The sequence below is a fragment of the Pleurodeles waltl genome, chromosome 2_2, assembly GCF_031143425.1.
Source record: "Pleurodeles waltl isolate 20211129_DDA chromosome 2_2, aPleWal1.hap1.20221129, whole genome shotgun sequence".
NCBI lineage: Eukaryota > Metazoa > Chordata > Amphibia > Caudata > Salamandridae > Pleurodeles > Pleurodeles waltl.
The window spans coordinates 257,956,228-257,983,809 of NC_090439.1; the positions used below are offsets into that span (position 1 = coordinate 257,956,228).

General features: G+C 47.2%; 1 protein-coding gene across 1 annotated transcript in view; it reads left to right on the top strand.

Annotated features, from left to right (window-relative positions):
- Positions 1-27,582, top strand: part of ADCY2 (adenylate cyclase 2) — a 4,811,883-nt gene that overhangs the window by 4,146,792 nt on the left and 637,509 nt on the right. The gene's annotated exons all lie outside the window — the stretch shown is intronic.

Sequence of the window (27,582 nt, forward strand, 5' to 3'; positions counted from 1 at the left end):
AAAACTAAAGACCTAGGGGAATCCAAGATGGGGTGACTTGTGGGGCTCTGACCAGGTTCTGTTACCCAGAATCCTTTGCAAACCTCAAAATTTGGCTAAAAAAACACATGTTCCTCACATTTCTGTGGCAGAAAGTTCTGGAATCTGAGAGGAGGCACAAATTTCCTTCCACCCAGCGTTCCCCAAAGTCTCCCGATAAAAATGATACCTCACTTGTGTGGGTAGGCCTAGCGCCCGCGACAAGAAATGCCGCAAAGCGCAACGTGGACACATCCAATTTTTTTAAAGAAAACAGAGTTGTTTTTTGCAAAGTGCGTACCTGTAGATTTTGGCCTCTAGCTCAGCCGGCACCTAGGGAAACCTACCAAACCTGTGCATTTTTGAAAACTAGAGACCTAGGGAAATCCAAGATGGGATGACTTGTGGGGCTCTGACCAGGTTCTGTTACCCAGAATCCTTTGCAAACCTCAAAATATGGCTAAAAAAACACATGTTCCTCACATTTCTGTGGCAGAAAGTTCTGGAATCTGAGAGGAGCCACAAATTTCCTTCCACCCAGCGTTCCCCCAAGTCTCCCATTAAAAATGATACCTCACTTGTGTGGGTAGGCCTAGCGCCCGCGACAGGAAATGCCCCAAAGCACAACGTGGACACATCCCATTTTTTGAAAGAAAACAGAGCTGTTTTTTGCAAAGTGCGTACCTATAGATTTTGGCCTCTAGCTCAGCCGGCACGTAGGGAAACCTACCAAACCTGTGCATTTTTGAAAACTAGAGACCTAGGGGAATCCAAGATGGTGTGACTTGTGGGACTCTGACCAGGTTCTGTTACCCAGAATCCTTTGCAAACCTCAAAATTTGGCTAAAAAAACACATTTTCTTCACATTATGGTGAGAGAAAGTTATGGAATCTGAGAGGAGCCACAAATTTCCTTCCACCCAGCGTTCCCCCAAGTCTCCCGATAAAAATGATACCTCACTTGTGTGGATAGGCCTAGCGCCCGCGACAGGAATTCCCCGAAAGCGCACCATGGACACATCCCATTTTTTGAAAGAAAAAAGAGCTGTTTTTTGCAAAGTGCCTACCTGTAGATTGTGGCCTCTAGCTCAGCCGGCACCTAGGGAAACCTACCAAACCTGTGCACTTTTGAAAACTAGAGACCTAGGGGAATCCACGGTGGGGTGACTTGTGGGGCTCTAACCAGGTTCTGTTACCCAGAATCCTTTGCAAACCTCAAAATTTGGCAAAAAAAACACATGTTCCTCACATTTATGTGCAGAAAGTTCTGGAATCTGAGAGTAGCCACAAATTTCCTTCCACCCAGCATTCCCCCAAGTCTCCCGATAAAAACGATACATCACTTGTGTGGGTAGGGTTAGCGCCCGCGACAGGAAATGCCCCAAAGCGCAACGTGGACACATCCAATTTTTTGAAAGAAAACAGAGTTGTTTCTTGCAAAGTGCCTACCTGTAGATTTTGGCCTCTAGCTCAGCCGGCACCTAGAGAAACCTACCAAACCTGTGCATTTTTGAAAACTAGAGACCAAGGGGAATCCAAGATGGGGTGACTTGTGGGGCTCTGACCAGGTTCTGTTACCCAGAATCCTTTGCAAACCTCAAAAGTTGGCTAAAAAAACACATTTTCCTCACATTATGGTGACAGAAAGTTCTGGAATCTGAGAGGAGCCACAAATTTCCTTCCACCCAGCGTTCCCCCAAGTCTCCCGATAAAAATGATACCTCACTTGTGTGGGTAGGCCTAGCGCCCGCGACAGGAATTGCCCCAAAGCACAACATGGACACATCCCATTTTTTGAAAGAAAACAGAGCTGTTTTTTGCAAAGTGCCTACCTGTAGATTTTGGCCTCTAGCTCAGCCGGCACCTAGGGAAACCTACCAAACCTGTGCATTTCTGAAAACTAGAGACCTAGGGGAATCCAAGATGGGGTGACTTGTGGGGCTCTGACCAGGTTCTGTTACCCAGAATCCTTTGCAAACCTCAAAAGTTGGCTAAAAAAAACACATTTTATTCACATTATGGTGACAGAAAGTTCTGGAATCTGAGAGGAGCCACACATTTCCTTCCACCCAGCGTTCCCCAAAGTCTCCAGATAAAAATGATACCTCACTTGTGTGGGTAGGCCTAGCGCCCGCGACAGGAATTGCCCCAAAGCGCAACGTGGACACATCCAATTTTTTGAAAGAAAACAGAGTTGTTTTTTGCAAAGTGCGTACCTGTAGATTTTGGCCTCTAGCTCAGCCGGCACCTAGGGAAACCTACCAAACCTGTGCATTTTTGAAAACTAGAGACCTAGGGAAATCCAAGATGGGGTGACTTGTGGGGCTCTGACCAGGTTCTGTTACCCAGAATCCTTTGCAAACCTCAAAATATGGCTAAAAAAACACATGTTCCTCACATTTCTGTGGCAGAAAGTTCTGGAATCTGAGAGGAACCACAAATTTCCTTCCACCCAGCGTTCCCCCAAGTCTCCCGATAAAAATGACACCTCACTTGTGTGGGTAGGCCTAGCGCCCGTGACAGGATATGCCGCAAAGCGCAACGTGGACACATCCAATTTTTTGAAAGAAAACAGAGGTGTTTTTTGCAAAGTGCGTACCTGTAGATTTTGGCCTCTAGCTCAGCCGGCACCTAGGGAAACCTACCAAACCTGTGCATTTTTGAAAACTAGAGACCTAGGGAAATCCAGGATGGGGTGACTTGTGGGGCTCTAACCAGGTTCTGTTACCCAGAATCCTTTGCAAACCTCAAAATTTGGCAAAAAAAACACATGTTCCTCACATTTATGTGCAGAAAGTTCTGGAATCTGAGAGTAGCCACAAATTTCCTTCCACCCAGCATTCCCCCAAGTCTCCCGATAAAAACGATACATCACTTGTGTGGGTAGGGTTAGCGCCCGCGACAGGAAATGCCCCAAAGCACAACGTGGACACATCCCATTTTTTGAAAGAAAACAGAGCTGTTTCTTGCAAAGTGCCTACCTGTAGATTTTGGCCTCTAGCTCAGGCGGCACCTAGGGAAACCTACCAAACCTGTGCATTTTTTAAAAGTAAAGACCTATTGGAAGCCAAGATGGGGTGACTTGTGGGGCTCTGACCAGGTTCTGTTACCCAGAATCCTTTGCAAACCTCAAAATTTGGCTAAAAAAACACATTTTCTTCACATTATGGTGAGAGAAAGTTCTGGAATCTGAGAGGAGCCACAAATTTCCTTCCACCCAGCGTTCCCCAAAGTCTCCCAATAAAAATGATACCTCACTTGTGTGGATAGGCCTAGCGCCCGCGACAGGAATTCCCAGAAAGCGCAACATGGACACATCCCATTTCTTGAAAGAAAAAAGAGCTGTTTTTTTCAAAGTGCCTACCTGTAGGTTTTGGCCTCTAGCTCAGCCGGCACCTAGGGAAACCTACCAAACCTGTGCACTTTTGAAAACTAGAGACCTAGGGGAATCCACGGTGGGGTGACTTGTGGGGCTCTAACCAGGTTCTGTTACCCAGAATCCTTTGCAAACCTCAAAATTTGGCAAAAAAAACACATGTTCCTCACATTTATGTGCAGAAAGTTCTGGAATCTGAGAGTAGCCACAAATTTCCTTCCACCCAGCATTCCCCCAAGTCTCCCGATAAAAACGATACATCACTTGTGTGGGTAGGGTTAGCGCCCGCGACAGGAAATGCCCCAAAGCGCAACGTGGACACATCCAATTTTTTGAAAGAAAACAGAGTTGTTTCTTGCAAAGTGCCTACCTGTAGATTTTGGCCTCTAGCTCAGCCGGCACCTAGAGAAACCTACCAAACCTGTGCATTTTTGAAAACTAGAGACCAAGGGGAATCCAAGATGGGGTGACTTGTGGGGCTCTGACCAGGTTCTGTTACCCAGAATCCTTTGCAAACCTCAAAAGTTGGCTAAAAAAACACATTTTCCTCACATTATGGTGACAGAAAGTTCTGGAATCTGAGAGGAGCCACAAATTTCCTTCCACCCAGCGTTCCCCCAAGTCTCCCGATAAAAATGATACCTCACTTGTGTGGGTAGGCCTAGCGCCCGCGACAGGAATTGCCCCAAAGCACAACATGGACACATCCCATTTTTTGAAAGAAAACAGAGCTGTTTTTTGCAAAGTGCCTACCTGTAGATTTTGGCCTCTAGCTCAGCCGGCACCTAGGGAAACCTACCAAACCTGTGCATTTCTGAAAACTAGAGACCTAGGGGAATCCAAGATGGGGTGACTTGTGGGGCTCTGACCAGGTTCTGTTACCCAGAATCCTTTGCAAACCTCAAAAGTTGGCTAAAAAAAACACATTTTATTCACATTATGGTGACAGAAAGTTCTGGAATCTGAGAGGAGCCACACATTTCCTTCCACCCAGCGTTCCCCAAAGTCTCCAGATAAAAATGATACCTCACTTGTGTGGGTAGGCCTAGCGCCCGCGACAGGAATTGCCCCAAAGCGCAACGTGGACACATCCAATTTTTTGAAAGAAAACAGAGTTGTTTTTTGCAAAGTGCGTACCTGTAGATTTTGGCCTCTAGCTCAGCCGGCACCTAGGGAAACCTACCAAACCTGTGCATTTTTGAAAACTAGAGACCTAGGGAAATCCAAGATGGGGTGACTTGTGGGGCTCTGACCAGGTTCTGTTACCCAGAATCCTTTGCAAACCTCAAAATATGGCTAAAAAAACACATGTTCCTCACATTTCTGTGGCAGAAAGTTCTGGAATCTGAGAGGAACCACAAATTTCCTTCCACCCAGCGTTCCCCCAAGTCTCCCGATAAAAATGATACCTCACTTGTGTGGGTAGGCCTAGCGCCCGCGACAGGAAATGCCCCAAAGCACAACGTGGACACATCCCATTTTTTTAAAGAAAACAGAGCTGTTTTTTGCAAAGTGCGTACCTGTAGATTTTGGCCTCTAGCTCAGCCGGCACCTAGGGAAACCTACCAAACCTGTGCATTTTTTAAAACTAGAGACCTAGGGGAATCCAAGATGGGGTGACTTGTGGGGCTCTGACCAGGTTCTGTTACCCAAAATCCTTTGCAAACCTCAAAATTTGGCTAAAAAAACACATTTTCTTCACATTATGGTGAGAGAAAGTTCTGGAACATGAGAGGAGCCACAAATTTCCTTCCACCCAGCGTTCCCCCAAGTCTCCCGATAAAAATGATACCTCACTTGTGTGGATAGGCCTAGCGCCCGCGACAGGAATTCCCCGAAAGCGCAACATGGACACATCCCATTTTTTGAAAGAAAACAGAGCTGTTTTTTGCAAAGTGCCTACCTGTAGATTTTGGCCTCTAGCTCAGCCGGCACCTAGGGAAACCTACCAAACCTGTGCACTTTTGAAAACTAGAGACCTAGGGGAATCCACGGTGGGGTGACTTGTGGGGCTCTAACCAGGTTCTGTTACCCAGAATCCTTTGCAAACCTCAAAAGTTGGCTAAAAAAACACATTTTCCTCACATTATGGTGACAGAAAGTTCTGGAATCTGAGAGGAGCAACAAATTTCCTTCCACCCAGCATTCCCCCAAGTCTCCCGATAAAAATGATACCTCACTTGTGTGGGTAGGCCTAGCGCCCGCGACAGAAATTGCCCCAAAGCACAACATGGACACATCCAATTTTTTGAAAGAAAACAGAGGTGTTTTTTGCAAAGTGCCTACCTGTAGATTTTGGCCTCTAGCTCAGCCGGCACCTAGGGAAACCTACCAAACCTGTGCACTTTTGAAAACTAGAGACCTAGGGGAATCCACGGTGGGGTGACTTGTGGGGCTCTAACCAGGTTCTGTTACCCAGAATCCTTTGCAAACCTCAAAATTTGGCTAAAAGAACACATGTTCCTCACATTTCTGTGGCAGAAAGTTCTGGAATCTGAGAGGAGGCACAAATTTCGTTCCACCCAGCGTTCCCCGAAGTCTCCCGATAAAAATGATACCTCACTTGTGTGGGTAGGCCTAGCGCCGGCGACAGGAAATGCCCCAAAGCGCAACGTGGACACATCCCATTTTTTGAAAGAAAACAGATTTGTTTTTTGCAAAGTGCGTACCTGTAGATTTTGGCCTCTAGCTCAGCCGGCACCTAGGGAAACCTACCAAACCTGTGCATTTTTGAAAACTAGAGACCTAGGGGAATCCAAGATGGGGTGACTTGTGGGGCTCTGACCAGGTTCTGTTACCCAGAATCCTTTGCAAACCTCAAAATTTAGCTAACAAAACATATTTTCCTTACATTGTGGTGACAGAAAGTTCTGGAATCTGAGAGGAGCCACAAATTTCCTTCCACCCAGCGTTCCCCCAAGTCTCCCGATTAAAATGATACCTCACTTGTGTGGGTAGGCCTAGCGCCCGCGACAGGAATTGCCCCAAAGCGCAACATGGACACATCCAATTTTTTGAAAGAAAACAGAGCTGTTTTTTGCAAAGTGCCTACCTGTAGATTTTGGCCTCTAGCTGAGGCGGCAGCTACGGAAACCTACCAATCCTGTGCATTTTTGAAAACTAGAGACCTAGGAGAATCCAAGATGGGGTGACTTGTGGGGCTCTGACCAGGTTCTGTTACCCAGAATCCTTTGCAAACCTCAAAATTTGGCTAAAAGAACACATGTTCCTCACATTTCTGTGGCAGAAAGTTCTGGAATCTGAGAGGAGGCACAAATTTCCTTCCACCCAGCGTTCCCCAAAGTCTCCCGATAAAAATGATACCTCACTTGTGTGGGTAGGCCTAGCGCCCGCGACAGGAAATGCCGCAAAGCGCAACGTGGACACATCCAATTTTTTGAAAGAAAACAGAGTTGTTTTTTGCAAAGTGCGTACCTGTAGATTTTGGCCTCTAGCTCAGCCGGCACCTAGGGAAACCTACCAAACCTGTGCATTTTTTAAAACTAGAGACCTAGGGGAATCCAAGATGGGGTGACTTGTGGGGCTCTGACCAGGTTCTGTTACCCAGAATCCTTTGCAAACCTCAAAATTTGGCTAACAAAACACATTTTCCTCACATGATGGTGACAGAAAGTTCTGGAATCTGAGAGGAGCCACAAATTTCCTTCCACCCAGCGTTCCCCCAAGTCTCCCGATAAAAATTATAACTCACTTGTGTGGGTAGGCCTAGCTCCGGCGACAGGAATTGCCCCAAAGCGCAACATGGACACATCCCATTTTTTTTTTAAAAACAGCTGTTTTTTGCAAAGTGCCTACCTGTAGACTTTGGCCTCTAGCTCAGCCGGCACCTAGGGAAACCTACCAAACCTGTGCATTTTTTAAAACTAGAGACCGAGGGAAATCCAAGATGGGGTGACTTGTGGGGCTCTGACCAGGTTCTGTTACCCAGAATCCTTTGCAAACCTCAAAATTTGGCTAAAAGAACACATGTTCCTCACATTTCTGTGGCAGAAAGTTCTGGAATCTGAGAGGAGGCACAAATTTCCTTCCACCCAGCGTTCCCCAAAGTCTCCCGATAAAAATGATACCTCACTTGTGTGGGTAGGCCTAGCGTCCGCGACAGGAAATGCCGCAAAGCGAAACGTGGACACATCCAATTTTTTTAAAGAAAACAGAGTTGTTTTTTGCAAAGTGCGTACCTGTAGATTTTGGCCTCTAGCTCAGCCGGCACCTAGGGAAACCTACCAAACCTGTGCAGTTTTGAAAACTAGAGACTTAGGGGAATCCAAGATGGGGTGACTTGTGGGGCTCTGACCAGGTTCTGTTACCCAGAATCCTTTGCAAACCTCAAAATTTGGCTAAAAAAACACATGTTCCTCACATTTCCGTGGTAGAAAGTTCTGGAATCTGAGAGGAGGCACAAATGTCCTTCCACCCAGCGTTCCCCAAAGTCTCCCGATAAAAATGATACCTCACTTGTGTGGGTAGGCCTAGCGCCCGCAACAGGAAATGCCGCAAAGCGCAACGTGGACACATCCAATTTTTTTAAAGAAAACAGAGTTGTTTTTTGCAAAGTGCGTACCTGTAGATTTTGGCCTCTAGCTCAGCCGGCACCTAGGGAAACCTACCAAACCTGTGCATTTTTGAAAACTAGAGACCTAGGGGAATCCAAGATGGGGTGACTTGTGGGGCTCTGACCAGGTTCTGTTACCCAGAATCCTTTGCAAACCTCAAAATTTAGCTAACAAAACATATTTTCCTTACATTGTGGTGACAGAAAGTTCTGGAATCTGAGAGGAGCCACAAATTTCCTTCCACCCAGCGTTCTCCCAAGTCTCCCGATTAAAATGATACCTCACTTGTGTTGGTAGGCCTAGCGCCCGCGACAGGAATTGCCCCAAAGCGCAACATGGACACATCCAATTTTTTGAAAGAAAACAGAGCTGTTTTTTGCAAAGTGCCTACCTGTAGATTTTGGCCTCTAGCTGAGCCGGCACCTAGGGAAACCTACCAAACCTGTGCATTTTTGAAAACTAGAGACCTAGGAGAATCCAAGATGGGGTGACTTGTGGGGCTCTGACCAGGTTCTGTTACCCAGAATCCTTTGCAAACCTCAAAATTTGGCTAAAAGAACACATGTTCCTCACATTTCTGTGGCAGAAAGTTCTGGAATCTGAGAGGAGGCACAAATTTCCTTCCACCCAGCGTTCCCCAAAGTCTCCCGATAAAAATGATACCTCACTTGTGTGGGTAGGCCTAGCGCCCGCGACAGGAAATGCCGCAAAGCGCAACGTGGACACATCCAATTTTTTGAAAGAAAACAGAGTTGTTTTTTGCAAAGTGCGTACCTGTAGATTTTGGCCTCTAGCTCAGCCGGCACCTAGGAAAACCTACCAAACCTGTGCATTTTTTAAAACTAGAGACCGAGGGGAATCCAAGATGGGGTGACTTGTGGGGCTCTGACCAGGTGCTGTTACCCAGAATCCTTTGCAAACCTCAAAATTTGGCTAACAAAACACATTTTCCTCACATTATGGTGACAGAAAGTTCTGGAATCTGAGAGGAGCCACAAATTTCCTTCCACCCAGCGTTCCCCCAAGTCTCCCGATAAAAATGATAACTCACTTGTGTGGGTAGGCCTAGCGCTGACGACAGGAATTGCCCCAAAGCGCAACATGGACACATCCAATTTTTTTAAAGAAAACAGCTGTTTTTTGCAAAGTGCCTACCTGTAGATTTTGGCCTCTAGCTCAGCCGGCACCTAGGGAAACCTACCAAACCTGTGAATTTTTTAAAACTAGAGACAGAGGGAAATCCAAGATGGGGTGACTTGTGGGGCTCTGACCAGGTTCTGTTACCCAGAACCCTTTGCAAACCTCAAAATTTGGCTAAAAAAACACATTTTCCTCACATTATGGTGACAGAAATTTCTGGAATCTGAGAGGAGCCACAAATTTCCTTCCACCCAGCGTTCCCCCAAGTCTCCCGATAAAAATGATACCTCACTTGTGTGGGTAGGCCTAGCGCCCGCGACAGGAAATACCCCAAAGTGCAACGTGGACACATCCCATTTTTTTAAAGGAAACAGAGGTGTTTTTTGCAAAGTGCCTACCTGTAGATTTTGGCCTCTAGCTCCGCCGGCACCTACGGCAACCTACCAAACCTGTGCATTTTTTTAAACTGGAGACCCAGGGGAATCCAAGATGGGGTGACTTGTGGGGCTCTGACCAGGTTCTGTTACCAAGAATCCTTCCCAAACCTCACAATTTGGCTAAAAAAACACATGTTCCTCACATTTCTGTGGCAGAAAGTTCTGGAATCTAAAAGGAGGCACAAATTTCCTTCCACCCAGCGTTCCCCCAAGTCTCCCGATAAAAATGATACCTCACTTGTGTGGGTAGGCCTAGCGCCCGCGACAGGAAATGCCCCAAAGTGCAACGTGGACACATCCCATTTTTTGAAAGAAAACAGAGCTGTTTTTTGCAAAGTGCCTACCTGTAGATTTTGGCCTCTAGCTCAGCCGGCACCTAGGGAAACCTACCAAACCTGTGCATTTCTTAAAACTAAAGACCTAGGGGAATCCAAGATGGGGTGACTTGTGGGGCTCTGACCAGGTTCTGTTACCCAGAATCCTTTGCAAACCTCAAAAGTTGGCTAAAAAAAACACATTTTATTCACATTATGGTGACAGAAAGTTCTGGAATCTGAGAGGAGCCACACATTTCCTTCCACCCAACGTTCCCTCAAGTCTCCCGATAAAAATGATACCTCACTTGTGTGGGTAGGCCTAGCGCCCGCGACAGGAATTGCCCCAAAGTGCAACATGGACACATCCCATTTTTTGAAAGAAAACAGAGCTGTTTTTTGCAAAGTGCGTACCTGTAGATTTTGGCCTCTAGCTCAGCCGGCACCTAGGGAAACCTACCAAACCTGTGCATTTTTTAAAACTAGAGACCTAGGGGAATCCAAGATTGGGTGACTTGTGGGGCTCTGACCAGGTTCTGTTACCCAGAATCCTTTGCAAACCTCAAAAGTTGGCTAAAAAACACATTTTCCTCACATTATGGTAACAGAAAGTTCTGGAATCTGAGAGGAGCCACAAATTTCCTTTCACCCAGCATTCCCCCAAGTCTCCCGATAAAAATGATACCTCACTTGTGTGGGTAGGCCTAGCGCCCGCGACAGGAATTGCCCCAAAGCACAACATGGAAACATCCCATTTTTTTAAAGAAAACAGAGCTGTTTTTTGCAAAATGCCTACCTGTAGATTTTGGCCTCTAGCTCAGCCGGCACCTAGGGAAACCTACCAAACCTCTCCATTTTTGAAAACTAGAGACCTAGGGGAATCCAAGATGGGGTGACTTGTGGGGCTCTGACCAGGTTCTGTTACCCAGAATCCTTTGCAAACCTCAAAATTTGGCTAAAAAAACACATGTTCCTCACATTTCTGTGGCAGAAAGATCTGGAATCTGAGAGGAGCCACAAATTTCCTTCCACCCAGCGTTCCCCCAAGTCTCCCGATAAAAATGATACCTCACTTGTGTGGGAAGGCCTAGCGCCCGCGACAAGATATGCCGCAAAGCGCAACGTGGACACATCCAATTTTTTGAAAGAAAACAGAGGTGTTTTTTGCAAAGTGCGTACCTGTAGATTTTGGCCTCTAGCTCAGCCGGCACCTAGGGAAACCTACCAAACCTGTGCATTTTTGAAAACTAGAGACCTAGGGAAATCCAGGATGGGGTGACTTGTGGGGCTCTAACCAGGTTCTGTTACCCAGAATCCTTTGCAAACTTCAAAATTTGGCTAAAAAAACACATGTTCCTCACATTTCTGTGTAGAAAGTTCTGGAATCTGAGAGTAGCCACAAATTTCCTTCCACCCAGCATTCCCCCAAGTCGCCCGATAAAAATGATACATCACTTGTGTGGGTAGGGTTAGCGCCGCGACAGGAAATGCCCCAAACCGCAACGTGGACACATCCCGTTTTTTGAAAGAAAACAGAGCGGTTTTTTGCAAAGTGCCTACCTGTAGATTTTGGCCTCTAGCTCATCCAGCACCTAGGGAAACATAACAAACCTGTGCATTTTTGAAAACTAGAGACCTAGGGGAATCCAAGATGGGGTGACTTGTGGGGCTCTGACCAGGTTCTGTTACCCACAATCCTTTGCAAACCTCAAAAGTTGGCTAAAAAAACACATTTTCCTCACATTATGGTGACAGAAAGTTCTGGAATCTGAGAGGAGCCACAAATTTACTTCCACCCAGAGTTCCCCCAAGTCTCCCGATAAAAATGATACCTCACTTGTGTGGGTAGGCCTAGCGCCCGCGACAGGAATTGCCCCAAAGCACAACATGGACACATCCCATTTTTTTAAAGAAAACAGAGCTGTTTTTTGCAAAGTGCCTACCTGTAGATTTTGGCCTCTAGCTCAGCCGGCACCTAGGGAAACCTACCAAACCTGTGCATTTTTGAAAACTAGAGACCTAGGGGAATCCAAGATTGGGTGACTTGTGGGTTTCTGACCAGGTTCTGTTACCCAGAATCATATGCAAACCTCAAAAGTTGACTAAAAAACACATTTTCCTCACATTATGGTGACAGAAAGTTCTGGAATCTGAGAGGAGCCACAAATTTCCTTTCACCCAGCATTCCCCCAAGTCTCCCGATAAAAATGATACCTCACTTGTGTGGGTAGGCCTAGCGCCCGCGACAGGAATTGCCCCAAAGCACAACATGGAAACATCCCATTTTTTTAAAGAAAACAGAGCTGTTTTTTGCAAAATGCCTACCTGTAGATTTTGGCCTCTAGCTCAGCCGGCACCTAGGGAAACCTACCAAACCTCTCCATTTTTGAAAACTAGAGACCTAGGGGAATCCAAGATGGGGTGACTTGTGGGGCTCTGACCAGGTTCTGTTACCCAGAATCCTTTGCAAACCTCAAAATTTGGCTAAAAAAACACATGTTCCTCACATTTCTGTGGCAGAAAGATCTGGAATCTGAGAGGAGCCACAAATTTCCTTCCACCCAGCGTTCCCCCAAGTCTCCCGATAAAAATGATACCTCACTTGTGTGGGAAGGCCTAGCGCCCGCGACAAGATATGCCGCAAAGCGCAACGTGGACACATCCAATTTTTTGAAAGAAAACAGAGGTGTTTTTTGCAAAGTGCGTACCTGTAGATTTTGGCCTCTAGCTCAGCCGGCACCTAGGGAAACCTACCAAACCTGTGCATTTTTGAAAACTAGAGACCTAGGGAAATCCAGGATGGGGTGACTTGTGGGGCTCTAACCAGGTTCTGTTACCCAGAATCCTTTGCAAACTTCAAAATTTGGCTAAAAAAACACATGTTCCTCACATTTCTGTGTAGAAAGTTCTGGAATCTGAGAGTAGCCACAAATTTCCTTCCACCCAGCATTCCCCCAAGTCGCCCGATAAAAATGATACATCACTTGTGTGGGTAGGGTTAGCGCCGCGACAGGAAATGCCCCAAACCGCAACGTGGACACATCCCGTTTTTTGAAAGAAAACAGAGCGGTTTTTTGCAAAGTGCCTACCTGTAGATTTTGGCCTCTAGCTCATCCAGCACCTAGGGAAACATACCAAACCTGTGCATTTTTGGAAACTAGAGACCTAGGGGAATCCAAGATGGGGTGACTTGTGGGGCTCTGACCAGGTTCTGTTACCCACAATCCTTTGCAAACCTCAAAAGTTGGCTAAAAAAACACATTTTCCTCACATTATGGTGACAGAAAGTTCTGGAATCTGAGAGGAGCCACAAATTTACTTCCACCCAGAGTTCCCCCAAGTCTCCCGATAAAAATGATACCTCACTTGTGTGGGTAGGCCTAGCGCCCGCGACAGGAATTGCCCCAAAGCACAACATGGACACATCCCATTTTTTTAAAGAAAACAGAGCTGTTTTTTGCAAAGTGCCTACCTGTAGATTTTGGCCTCTAGCTCAGCCGGCACCTAGGGAAACCTACCAAACCTGTGCATTTTTGAAAACTAGAGACCTAGGGGAATCCAAGATTGGGTGACTTGTGGGTTTCTGACCAGGTTCTGTTACCCAGAATCATATGCAAACCTCAAAAGTTGGCTAAAAAACACATTTTCCTCACATTATGGTGACAGAAAGTTCTGGAATCTGAGAGGAGCCACAAATTTCCTTTCACCCAGCATTCCCCCAAGTCTCCCGATAAAAATGATACCTCACTTGTGTGGGTAGGCCTAGCGCCCGCGACAGGAATTGCCCCAAAGCACAACATGGACACATCCCATTTTTTTAAAGAAAACAGAACTGTTTTTTGCAAAATGCCTACCTGTAGATTTTGGCCTCTAGCTCAGCCGGCACCTAGGGAAACCTACCAAACTTCTCCATTTTTGAAAACTAGAGAACTAGGGGAATCCAAGATGGGGTGACTTGTGGGGCTCTGACCAGGTTCTGTTACTCAGAATCCTTTGCAAACCTCAAAATTTGGCTAAAAAAACACATGTTCCTCACATTTCTGTGGCAGAAAGTTCTGGAATCTGAGAGGAGCCACAAATTTCCTTCCACCCAGCGATCCCCCAAGTCTCCCGATAAAAATTATACCTCACTTGTGTGGGTAGGCCTAGCGCCTGCGACAGGATATGCCGCAAAGCGAAACGTGGACACATCCAATTTTTTGAAAGAAAACAGAGGTGTTTTTTGCAAAGTGCGTACCTGTAGATTTTGGCCTCTAGCTCAGCCGGCACCTAGGGAAACCTACCAAACCTGTGCATTTTTGAAAACTAGAGACCTAGGGAAATCCAGGATGGGGTGACTTGTGGGGCTCTAACCAGGTTCTGTTACCCAGAATCCTTTGCAAACTTCAAAATTTGGCTAAAAAAACACATGTTCCTCACATTTCTGTGCAGAAAGTTCTGGAATCTGAGAGTAGCCACAAATTTCCTTCCACCCAGCATTCCCCCAAGTCTCCCGATAAAAATGATACATCACTTGTGTGGGTAGGGTTAGCGCCCGCGACAAGAAATGCCCCAAAGCGCAACGTGGACACATCCCATTTTTTTAAAGAAAACAGAGCTGTTTTTTGCAAAGTGCCTACCTGTAGATTTTGGCCTCTAGCTCAGCCGGCACCTAGGGAAACCTACCAAACCTGTGCATTTTTGAAAACTAGAGACCTGGGGGAATCCACGGTGGGGTGACTTGTGGGGCTCTAACCAGGTTCTGTTACCCAGAATCCTTTGCAAACCTCAAAATTTGGCTAAAAGAACACATGTTCCTCACATTTCTGTGGCAGAAAGTTCTGGAATCTGAGAGGAGCCACAAATTTCCTTCCACCCAGCATTCCCCCAAGTCTCCCGATAAAAATGACACCTCACTTGTGTGGGTAGGCCTAGCGCCCGCAACAGGATATGCCGCAAAGCGCAACGTGGACACATCCAATTTTTTTAAAGAAAACAGAGTCCAAAAGTCACAAGCAAGTCGGAGATGGGCAGATGCCCAGGAAATGCCAGCTGCGGGTGCAAAGAAGCTTCGACTGGACAGGAGAAGCTGAGGTTTCTGCAGGAACGAAAAGGGATAGAGACTTCCCCTTTGGTGGACGGATCCCTCTCGCCTTGGAGAGTTGTGCAGAAGTGTTTTCCCGCCGGAAGGACGCCAACAAGCCTTGCTACACGCAAATCGTGCGTTTGGCGTTTTTGGACGCTGCTGGGGCCCAGGAGGGACCAGGAGGTCGCAAATTGGACCTGAAGAGAGAGGGGACATCGAGCAAGACAAAGAGCCCTCAATGAAGCAGGTAGCACCCGGAGAAGTGCCAGAAACAGGCACTACAAGGATGCGTGAAACGGTGCTTGCCGAAGTTGCACAAAGGAGTCCCACGTCGCTGGAGACCAACTTAGAAAGTCGTGCAATGCAGGTTAGAGTGCCGTGGACCCAGGCTTGGCTGTGCACAAAGGATTTCCGCCGGAAGTGCACAGGGGCCGGAGTAGCTGCAAAGTCGCGGTTCCCAGCAAGGCAGCCCAGCGAGGTGAGGCAAGGACTTACCTCCACCAAACTTGGGCTGAAGAGTCACTGGACTGTGGGGGTCACTTGAACAGAGTCGCTGGATTCGAGGGACCTCGCTCGTCGTGCTGAGAGGAGACCCAAGGGACCGGTGATGCAGCTTTTTGGTGCCTGCGGTTGCAGGGGGAAGATTCCGTCGACCCACGGGAGATTTCTTCGGAGCTTCTGGTGCAGAGAGGAGGCAGGCTACCCCCACAGCATGCACAAGCAGGAAAACAGTCGAGAAGGCGGCAGGATCAGCGTTACAGAGTTGCAGTAGTCGTCTTTGCTACTATGTTGCAGGTTTGCAGGCTTCCAGCGCGGTCAGCGGTCGATTCCTCATCAGAAGGTGAAGAGAGAGATGCAGAGGAACTCGGCTGAGCTCATGCATTCGTTATCTAAAGTTTCCCCAGAGACAGAGACCCTAAATAGCCAGAAAAGAGGGTTTGGCTACCTAGGAGAGAGGATAGGCTACTAACACCTGAAGGAGCCTATCAGCAGGAGTCTCTGACGTCACCTGGTGGCACTGGCCACTCAGAGCAGTCCAGTGTGCCAGCAGCACCTCTGTTTCCAAGATGGCAGAGGTCTGGAGCACACTGGAGGAGCTCTGGATACCTCCCAGGGGAGGTGCAGGTCAGGGGAGTGGTCACTCCCCTTTCCTTTGTCCAGTTTCGCGCCAGAGCAGGGGCTAAGGGGTCCCTGATCCGGTGTAGACTGGCTTATGCAGAATTGGGCACATCTGTGCCGAACAAAGCACTTCCAGAGGCTGGGGGAGGCTACTCCTCCCCTGCCTTCACACCATTTTCCAAAGGGAGAGGGTGTCACACCCTCTCTCAGAGGAAGTTCTTTGTTCTGCCATCCTGGGCCAGGCCTGGCTGGACCCCAGGAGGGCAGCTGCCTGTCTGAGGGGTTGGCAGCAGCAGCAGCTGCAGTGAAACCCCAGGAAGGGCAGTCTGGCAGTACCAGGGTCTGTGCTACAGACCACTGGGATCATGGGATTGTGCCAACTATGCCAGGATGGCATAGAGGGGGCAATTCCATGATCATAGACATGTTACATGCCATATTCGGAGTTACCATGGTGAAGCTACATATAGGTAGTGACCTATATGTAGTGCACGCGTGTAATGGTGTCCCCGCACTCACAAAGTTCAGTGAATTGGCTCTGAACAATGTGGGGGCACCTTGGCTAGTGCCAGGGTGCCCTCGCACTAAGTAACTTTGCACCTAACCTTTACCAGGTAAAGGTTAGACATATAGGTGACTTATAAGTTACTTAAGTGCAGTGTAAACTGGCTGTGAAATAACGTGGACTTTATTTCACTCAGGCTGCAGTGGCAGGCCTGTGTAAGAATTGTCAGAGCTCCCTATGGGTGGCAAAAGAAATGCTGCAGCCCATAGGGATCTCCTGGAACCCCAATACCCTGGGTACCTCAGTACCATATACTAGGGAATTATAAGGGTGTTCCAGTAAGCCAATGTAAATTGGTAAAAATGGTCACTAGCCTGTTAGTGACAATTTGAAAGTAATGAGAGAGCATAACCACTGAGGTTCTGGTTAGCAGAGCCTCAGTGAGACAGTTAGGCACCACACAGGGAACATATACATGCACACCTATGAGCACTGGGGCCCTGTGTGACAGGGTCCCAGTGACACATACATATAGGCCACAACCCTATGAGCACTGGGGTCCTGACCAGCAGGATCCCAGTGACACATAACAAACATACTGAAAACATAGTGTTTTCACTATGAGCACTGAGGCCTGGCTATCAGGATCCCAGTGAGACAGTGAAAACAGTGACAAACACCCTGACATACACTCACAAACAGGCCAAAAGTGGGGGTAACAAGGCTAGAAAGAGGCCACCTTCTCACACAACCCCCCCCCAAACGAAGGACAATAAGGCTAACCTTGGCCAGTTGAGACTTTATTGTCTAAGTGGTGATAAGTAGAGAGTAGCTCTGCAATAGACTGGTTACTCCCTTTATCATCCACTATATGGTTACTTCCCTGTGGGGATGTAAACCACCCTGTTTGAAGTTTTTTAGCTAAGCAACAATGTGAAGATGTATTTTCAGAGTTTCTATCAGTAAGTTTTAGTTTAGAGCAGTGGGAATTGTCCACTGAACCTATTTGTAGTGATGGAAATGCCAGACAGGGATGCTGTCTCAGAAAAGCCATAGCTGGGCAAAAACTTTGTCCATCTGGCTGGAAGAGAGAACAGGGATGCTGTTTCTCTTGAGTTGGAGCAGGGCAGGGATGCTGTCCTATGAGCTCCACACTAGGGCAGGGATGCTGTCCTAAGTGTTGTGAGGTAGTGCAGGGTTTCTGCACTAAAGTTTCTCTGGGAGGGTTGGAGGGATGCTCCATGTTAACTAAAATGGTGCTGTTTTTCTCACCAATGTTAGTTATCCCACAGAGAGGTACTTCCACCTCAGGGAGTCCAGCTTTGCCAGCTGATGATTCCCTTGGAACAGGTGCCACCCCAGGAGAGGTTTCTCCCACCACAGGAATAGTATCCTGAATGGTAGGGTGGTTAGGGGATACTGTGATACCCTTTTTACCTGTTGATGGAGAGGGATCCTGAGTTTTCAGGCCTTCTCTCCTTTGCTTTTTCATTTCACTTGAAATGAGAGGGAACAATTCCTCAGGGATGCCCAGCATGGCTGCATGGGCATAAAACTCTACATCAGCCCAACCTGAGGCCTCTAGGTCATTACCTAAGAGACAGTCTACAGGTAAGCTAGGTGATACCACCACCTGCTTAGGGCCAGTAACTCCACCCCAACTAAACTGAATTATAGCTAAGGGAAGAAACTTAGTGGAGTTATGGACATCAATAATCTTATACTGTTGTCCAATGATGTGTTGTTCAGGAGGCACTAGGTTTTCAGTCACCAAAGTGAAACTGGCACCTGTGTCCCTGTAGGCCAAGGCCTCAACACCATTTATTGAAACTGTCTGCCTGTACTTATCCATTGTAAGGGGACAAGCAGCCAGTGTGGCAAGGCCAGTGCCACTAGGTGTGACAGAAACTGTCTTGGGACTGATTACATCAGTTTCCACTATGGACCCATAAGTGAACCCAACTACACCCTTTGCTTGACTGTTGCCAGCAGTCCCACCACTAGTACCACTACTGCTAGAGGCACTAGAGCTTGATGTATTAGTGGTGGTAGGCTCAGGGGGTTTACCTGGACAGGACATATCCCCTGGCCTATGGCCTCTGTTTTTACACACAAAGCACCAAGGCTCTTTAATGTGTGCAGGTTGGGAAGAAGAGGAAGAATTTGTTTTATCCCCACCCTCTGAAGAGTGTTTAAGATTTGAAGTGGGATCTTTGGTTTTACCCTTATCCCCATGCTTATCTTGAGATTTTTCACCATCTTTCTTCTTATTGCCATCTTTGTCACCCCCTGTATGAACTTTTCTGTTCACCCTTGTTCTGACCCATTTGTCTGCCTTCTTTCCCAATTCTTGGGGAGAGGTCAGATCAGAGTCTACCAGGTACTGGTGCAACAAATCAGACACACAATTATTAAGTATATGCTCTCTCAGGATTGTGTTATACAGGCTTTCATAATCAGTAACTTTACTGCCATGTAACCACCCCTCCAAGGCCTTCACTGAATGGTCAATGAAATCAACCCAGTCTTGTGAAGACTCCTTTTTGGTCTCTCTGAACTTTATCCTGTACTGTTCAGTGGTTAAGCCATAACCATCCAGGAGTGCATTCTTAAGAACTTGGAAATTATTGGCATCATTTTCTTTCACAGTAAGGAGCCTATCCCTACCTTTTCCACTAAATGATAGCCATAGGATAGCAGCCACTGCCTTTGAGGGACATCCTGTACAACACAGGCCCTCTCAAGTGCAGCAAACCACTTGTTAATGTCATCCCCCTCCTTATAAGGGGGAACTATCTTGTGCAGATTCCTGGAATCATGCTCTTTTGCAGGATGACTATGGGGAATACTGCTGCTGCCACCATGGGTATCTAAACCCAACTTCTGTCTTTCCTTCTCTAATTCAAAAGACTGTCTATCCAAATCCAGCTGTTGCTTTTTTAGCTTCAGTCTGGTTTGTTCCACTCTCAATCTATTGAGCTCCCTTTCTAACAATCTGTCATCAGGGTGGGTGGGAGGGACATTTCTAGATACAGAGGTATGATGGGAATGAACAGAAGGAGACCTGTCCCTTACAGAGGGCACCCTAACAGCTTGGCTACCAGTATAATGTGAGAGCACACCATCAGTATGGTGTGATTCAACCTCTGTACCAACTATGCTAGACTGTCTAGTAATGGGCAGGCTGAGAAGTTTCTTTCCTGAACCTTTTCCTGGGGGAGTCCCTGGATCAGATTGAGAACCATTAGCTACTTTTTCACCAGATTTGGCACTTATGGCCTTATCCTGTACTCTAAGCATATTAATTAACAGTTCTAAGGAAGGATTCTTCCCTACACTCAAACCTCTCTCTATGCAGAGACTCCTTGCTCCTTTCCAGCTAAGGTGATCATATGCAAGTTTGGACAGTTCAACATTTTTGCCGGTGCCAGACATTTTTTAGAGAGAGTTAAAGTGATAGAAAAAGAGAAAAAAGTTTTCAGAACTTTTTGGAAAGACAGAAAAAACTTTTTAAACTTTTAAGAACTTTTTGAAAGTTTAGAAGTACTTTTCAGCACTTAGAAAAGAGTGAAAAGAGGAAATGCAAAACTTTTTGGCTATGTGTATATACACTGACCTTGTTTTGTATATTTTTCTCTTATGAAAAGTACAATGACAAGAGTGGTAAGTAGTCTCAAGCACTTATCCCACCACTGCACAACCAATGTAGGAGGCTGGACTGGCTTGTAGTGAGTACCAAGGGGTACTTGCACCTTGCAACAGGCCCAGTTATCCCTTATTAGTGTATAGGGTGTCTAGCAGCTTAGGCTGATAGATAATGGTAGCTTAGCAGAGCAGCTTAGGCTGAACTAGGAGACGTGTGAAGCTACTACAGTACCACTTAGTGTCATATGCACAATATCATAAGAAAACACAATACACAGTTATACTAAAAATAAAGGTACTTTATTTTTATGACAATATGCCAAAGTATCTTAGAGTGTACCCTCAGTGAGAGGATAGGAAATATACACAAGATATATATACACAATAGCAAAAATATGCAGTATAGTCTTAGAAAACAGTGCAAACAATGTATAGTTACAATAGGATGCAATGGGGAAACATAGAGATAGGGGCAACACAAACCATATACTCCAAAAGTGGAATGCGAACCACGAATGGACCCCAAACCTATGTGACCTTGTAGAGGGTCGCTGGGACTATTAGAAAATAGTGAGAGTTAGAAAAATAACCCTCCCTAAGACCCTGAAAAGTGAGTGCAAAGTGCACTAAAGTTCCCCTAAGGACAAAATAGTCGTGTTAGAGGAATAATTCAGGAAAGACACAAACCAGCAATGCAACAACTGTGGATTTCCAATCTAGGGTACCTGTGGAACAAGGGGACCAAGTCCAAAAGTCACAAGCAAGTCGGAGATGGGCAGATGCCCAGGAAATGCCAGCTGCGGGTGCAAAGAAGCTTCGACTGGACAGGAGAAGCTGAGGTTTCTGCAGGAACGAAAAGGGATAGAGACTTCCCCTTTGGTGGACGGATCCCTCTCGCCTTGGAGAGTTGTGCAGAAGTGTTTTCCCGCATGAAGGACGCCAACAAGCCTTGCTACACGCAAATCGTGCGTTTGGCGTTTTTGGACGCTGCTGGGGCCCAGGAGGGACCAGGAGGTCGCAAATTGGACCTGAAGAGAGAGGGGATATCGAGCAAGACAAAGAGCCCTCACTGAAGCAGGTAGCACCCGGAGAAGTGCCAGAAACAGGCACTACAAGGATGCGTGAAATGGTGCTCGCCGAAGTTGCACAAAGGAGTCCCACGTCGCCGGAGACCAACTTAGAAAGTCGTGCAATGCAGGTTAGAGTGCTGTGGACCCAGGCTTGGCTGTGCACAAAGGATTTCCGCCGGAAGTGCACAGGGGCCGGAGTAGCTGCAAAGTCGCGGTTCCCAGCAAGGCAGCCCAGCGAGGTGAGGCAAGGACTTACCTCCACCAAACTTGGGCTGAAGAGTCACTGGACTGTGGGGGTCACTTGGACAGAGTCGCTGGATTCGAGGGACCTCGCTCGTCGTGCTGAGAGGAGACACAAGGGACCGGTGATGCAGCTTTTTGGTGCCTGCGGTTGCAGGGGGAAGATTCCGTCGACCCACGGGAGATTTCTTTGGAGCTTCTGGTGCAGAGAGGAGGCAGGCTACCCCCACAGCATGCACAAGCAGGAAAACAGTCGAGAAGGCGGCAGGATCAGCGTTACAGAGTTGCAGTAGTCGTCTTTGCTACTATGTTGCAGGTTTGCAGGCTTCCAGCGCGGTCAGCGGTCGATTCCTTATCAGAAGGTGAAGAGAGAGATGCAGAGGAACTCGGCTGAGCTCATGCATTCGTTATCTAAAGTTTCCCCAGAGACAGAGACCCTAAATAGCCAGAAAAGAGGGTTTGGCTACCTAGGAGAGAGGATAGGCTACTAACACCTGAAGGAGCCTATCAGCAGGAGTCTCTGACGTCACCTGGTGGCACTGGCCACTCAGAGCAGTCCAGTGTGCCAGCAGCACCTCTGTTTCCAAGATGGCAGAGGTCTGGAGCACACTGGAGGAGCTCTGGACACCTCCCAGGGGAGGTGCAGGTCAGGGGAGTGGTCACTCCCCTTTCCTTTGTCCAGTTTCGCGCCAGAGCAGGGGCTAAGGGGTCCCTGAACGGGTGTAGACTGGCTTATGCAGAATTGGGCACATCTGTGCCCAACAAAGCATTTCCAGAGGCTGGGGGAGGCTACTCCTCCCCTGCCTTCACACCATTTTCCAAAGGGAGAGGGTGTCACACCCTCTCTCAGAGGAAGTTCTTTGTTCTGCCATCCTGGGCCAGGCCTGGCTGGATCCCAGGAGGGCAGCTGCCTGTCTGAGGGGTTGGCAGCAGCAGCAGCTGCAGTGAAACCCCAGGAAGGGCAGTCTGGCAGTACCAGGGTCTGTGCTACAGACCACTGGGATCATGGGATTGTGCCAACTATGCCAGGATGGCATAGAGGGGGCAATTCCATGATCATAGACATGTTACATGGCCATATTCGGAGTTACCATGGTGAAGCTACATATAGGTATTGACCTATATGTAGTGCACGCGTTTAATGGTGTCCCCGCACTCACAAAGTTCAGTGAATTGGCTCTGAACAATGTGGGGGCACCTTGGCTAGTGCCAGGGTGCCCTCACACTAAGTAACTTTGCACCTAACCTTTACCAGGTAAAGGTTAGACATATAGGTGACTTATAAGTTACTTAAGTGCAGTGTAAACTGGCTGTGAAATAACGTGGACGTTATTTCACTCAGGCTGCAGTGGCAGGCCTGTGTAAGAATTGTCAGAGCTCCCTATGGGTGGCAAAAGAAATGCTGCAGCCCATAGGGATCTCCTGGAACCCCAATACCCTGGGTACCTCAGTACCATATACTAGGGAATTATAAGGGTGTTCCAGTAAGCCAATGTAAATTGGTAAAAATGGTCACTAGCCTGTTAGTGACAATTTGAAAGTAATGAGAGAGCATAACCACTGAGGTTCTGGTTAGCAGAGCCTCAGTGAGACAGTTAGGCACCACACAGGGAACATATACATGCACACCTATGAGCACTGGGGCCCTGTGTGACAGGGTCCCAGTGACACATACATATAGGCCACAACCCTATGAGCACTGGGGTCCTGACCAGCAGGATCCCAGTGACACATAACAAACATACTGAAAACATAGTGTTTTCACTATGAGCACTGAGGCCTGGCTATCAGGATCCCAGTGAGACAGTGAAAACAGTGACAAACACCCTGACATACACTCACAAACAAGCCAAAAGTGGGGGTAACAAGGCTAGAAAGAGGCTACCTTCTCACAGCCGGCACCTAGGGAAACCTACCAAACCTGTGCATTTTTTAAAACTAGAGACCTAGGGAAATCCAAGATGGGGTGACTTGTGGGGCTCTGACCAGGTTCTGTTACCCAGAATCCTTTGCAAACCTCAAAATATGGCTAAAAAAACACGTTCCGCACATTTCTGTGGCAGAAAGTTCTGGAATCTGAGAGGACCCACAAATTTCCTTCCGCCCAGCGTTCCCCCAAGTCTCCCGATAAAAATGATACCTCACTTGTGTGGGTAGGCCTAGCGCCCGCGACAGGAAATGCCCCAAAGCACAACGTGGACACATCCCATTTTTTGAAAGAAAACAGAGCTGTTTTTTGCAAAGTGCGTACCTGTAGATTTTGGCCTCTAGCTCAGCCGGCACCTAGGGAAACCTACCAAACCTGTGCATTTTTGAAAACTAGAGACCTAGCGGAATCCAAGATGGGGTAACTTGTGGGGCTCTGACCAGGTTCTGTTACCCAGAATCCTTTGCAAACCTCAACATTTGGCTAAAAAAACACATTTTCTTCACATTATGGTGAGAGAAAGTTCTGGAATCTGAGAGGAGCCACAAATTTCCTTCCGCCCAGCGTTCCCCCAAGTCTCCCGATAAAAATGATACCTCACTTGTGTGGGTAGGCCTAGCGCCCGCGACAGGAAATGCCCCAAAGCACAACGTGGACACATCCCATTTTTTGAAAGAAAACAGAGCTGTTTTTTGCAAAGTGCGTACCTGTAGATTTTGGCCTCTAGCTCAGCCGGCACCTAGGGAAACCTACCAAACCTGTGCATTTTTGAAAACTAGAGACCTAGCGGAATCCAAGATGGGGTAACTTGTGGGGCTCTGACCAGGTTCTGTTACCCAGAATCCTTTGCAAACCTCAACATTTGGCTAAAAAAACACATTTTCTTCACATTATGGTGAGAGAAAGTTCTGGAATCTGAGAGGAGCCACAAATTTCCTTCCACCCAGCGTTCCCCCAAGTCTCCCGATAAAAATTATACCTCACTTCTGTGGATAGGCCTAGCGCCCGCGACAGGAATTCCCCGAAAGCGCAACATGGACACATCACATTTTTTGAAAGAAAACAGAGCTGTTTTTTGCAAAGTGCCTACCTGTAGATTTTGGCCTCTAGCTCAGCCGGCACCTAGGGAAACCTACCAAACTTGTGCACTTTTGAAAACTAGAGACCTAGGGGAATCCAAGGTGGGGTGACTTGTGGGGCTCTAACCAGGTTCTGTTACCCATAATCCTTTGCCAATCTCAAAAGTTGGCTAAAAAAACACATTTTCCTCACATTATGGTGACAGAAAGTTCTGGAATCTGAGAGGAGCCACAAATTTCCTTCCACCCAGCGTTCCCCCAAGTCTCCCGATAAAAATGATACCTCACTTGTGTGGGTAGGCCTAGCGCCCGCGACAGGATTTGCCCCAAAGCACAACATGGACACATCCCATTTTTTTAAAGAAAACAGAGCTGTTTTTTGCAAAGTGCCTACCTGTAGATTTTGGACTCTAGCTCAGCCGGCACCTAGGTAAACCTACCAAACCTGTGCATTTTTGAAAACTAGAGGCCTAGGGGAATCCAAGATGGTGTGACTTGTGGGGCTCTGACCAGGTTCTGTTACCCAGAATCCTTTGCAAACCTCAAAATTTGGCTAAAAAAACACATTTTCTCCACATTATGGTGAGAGAAAGTTCTGGAATCTGAGAGGAGCCACAAATTTCCTTCCACCCAGCGTTCCCCCAAGTCTCCCGATAAAAAAGATAACTCACTTGTGTGGATAGGCCTAGCGCCCGTGACAGGAATTCCCCGAAAGCGCAACATGGACACATCCCATTTTTTGAAAGAAAACAGAGCTGTTTTTTGCAAAGTGCCTACCTGTAGATTTTGGCCTCTAGCTCAGCCGGCACCTAGGGAAACCTACCAAACCTGTGCACTTTTGAAAACTAAAGACCTAGGGGAATCCAAGGTGGGGTGACTTGTGGGGCTCTAATCAGGTTCTGTTACCCAGAATCCTTTGCAAACCTCAAAAGTTGGCTAAAAAAACACATTTTCTCCACATTATGGTGAGAGAAAGTTCTGGAATCTGAGAGGAGCCACAAATTTGCTTCCACCCAGCGTTCCCCCAAGTCTCCCGATAAAAAAGATAACTCACTTGTGTGGATAGGCCTAGCGCCCATGACAGGAATTCCCCGAAAGCGCAACATGGACACATCCCATTTTTTGAAAGAAAACAGAGCTGTTTTTTGCAAAGTGCCTACCTGTAGATTTTGGCCTCTAGCTCAGCCGGCACCTAGGGAAACCTACCAAACCTGTGCACTTTTGAAAACTAAAGACCTAGGGGAATCCAAGGTGGGGTGACTTGTGGGGCTCTAATCAGGTTCTGTTACCCAGAATCCTTTGCAAACCTCAAAAGTTGGCTAAAAAAACTCATTTTCCTCACATTATGGTGACAGAAAGTTCTGGAATCTGAGAGGAGCCACAAATTTCCTTCCACCCAGCGTTCCCCCAAGTCTCCCGATAAAAATGATACCTCACTTGTGTGGGTAGGCCTAGCGCCCGCGACAGGATTTGCCCCAAAGCACAACATGGACACATCCCATTTTTTTAAAGAAAACAGAGCTGTTTTTTGCAAAGTGCCTACCTGTAGATTTTGGCCTCTAGCTCAGCCGGCACCTAGGGAAACCTACCAATCCTGTGCATTTTTGAAAACTAGAGACCTAGGGGAATCCAAGATGGGGTGACTTGTGGGGCTCTGACCAGGTTCTGTTACCCAGAATCCTTTGCAAACCTCAAAATGTGTCTGAAAAAACACATGTTCCTCACATTTCTGTGGCAGAAAGTTCTGGAATCTGAGAGGAGGCACAAATTTCCTTCCACCCAGCATTCCCCAAAGTCTCCCGATAAAAATGATACCTCATTTGTGTGGGTATGCCTAGCGCCCGCGACAGGAAATGCCGCAAAGCGCAACGTGGACACATCTAATTTTTTGAAAGAAAACAGAGGTGTTTTTTGCAAAGTGCGTACCTGTAGATTTTGGCCTCTAGCTCAGCCGGCACCTATGGAAACCTACCAAACCTGTGCATTTTTTAAAACTAGGGACCTAGGGGAATCCAAGATGGGGTGACTTGTGGGGCTCTGACCAGGTTCTGTTACCCAGAATCCTTTGCAAACCTCAAAATTTGGCTAAAAAATCACATTTTCCTCACATTATGGTGAGAGAAAGTTCTGGAATCTGAGAGGAGCCACAAATTTCCTTCCACCCAGCGTTCCCCCAAGTCTCCTGATAAAAATGATACCTCACTTGTGTGGGTATGCCTAGCGCCCGCGACAGGAATTGCCCCAAAGCGCAACATGGACACATCCCATTTTTTGAAAGAAAACAGAGCTGTTTTTTGCAAAGTGCCTACCTGTAGATTTTGGCCTCTAGCTCAGCGGGCACCTAGGGAAACCTACCAAACCTGTGCACTTTTAAAAACTAGAGACCTAGGAGAATCCAAGGTGGGGTGACTTGTGGGGCTCTAACCATGTTCTGTTACCCAGAATCCTTTGCAAACCTCAAAATTTGGCTAAAAAAACACATGTTCCTCACATTTCTGTGGCAAAAAGTTCTGGAATCTGAGAGTAGCCACAAATTTCCTTCCACCCAGCGTTCCCCCAAGTCTCCCGATAAAAATGATACCTCACTTGTGTAGGTAGGCCTAGCGCCCGCGACAGGAATTGCCCCAAAGCGCAACATGGACACATCCCATTTTTTGAAAGAAAACAGAGCTGTTTTTTGCAAAGTGCCTACATGTAGATTTTGGCCTCTATCTCAGCCGGCACCTAGGGAAACCTACCAAACCTGTGCATTTATGAAAACTAGAGACCTAGGGGAATCCAAGATGGGGTGACTTGTGGGGCTCTGACCAGGTTCTCTTACCCAGAATCCTTTGCAAACCTCAAAATTCTGCTAAAAAAACACATTTTCCTCTCATTTCGGTGACAGAAAGTTCTGGAATCTGAGAGGAGCCACAAATTTCCTTCCACCCAGCGTTCCCCCAAGTCTCCCGATAAAAATGATGCCTCACTTGTGTGGGTGGGCCAGGTGCCTGCAACAGAATAAGGCCCAAAACTTGTAGAGATAGAGTGGATAGCACAGCGAGTTTATAAGGACATATTCTTTTATACATCT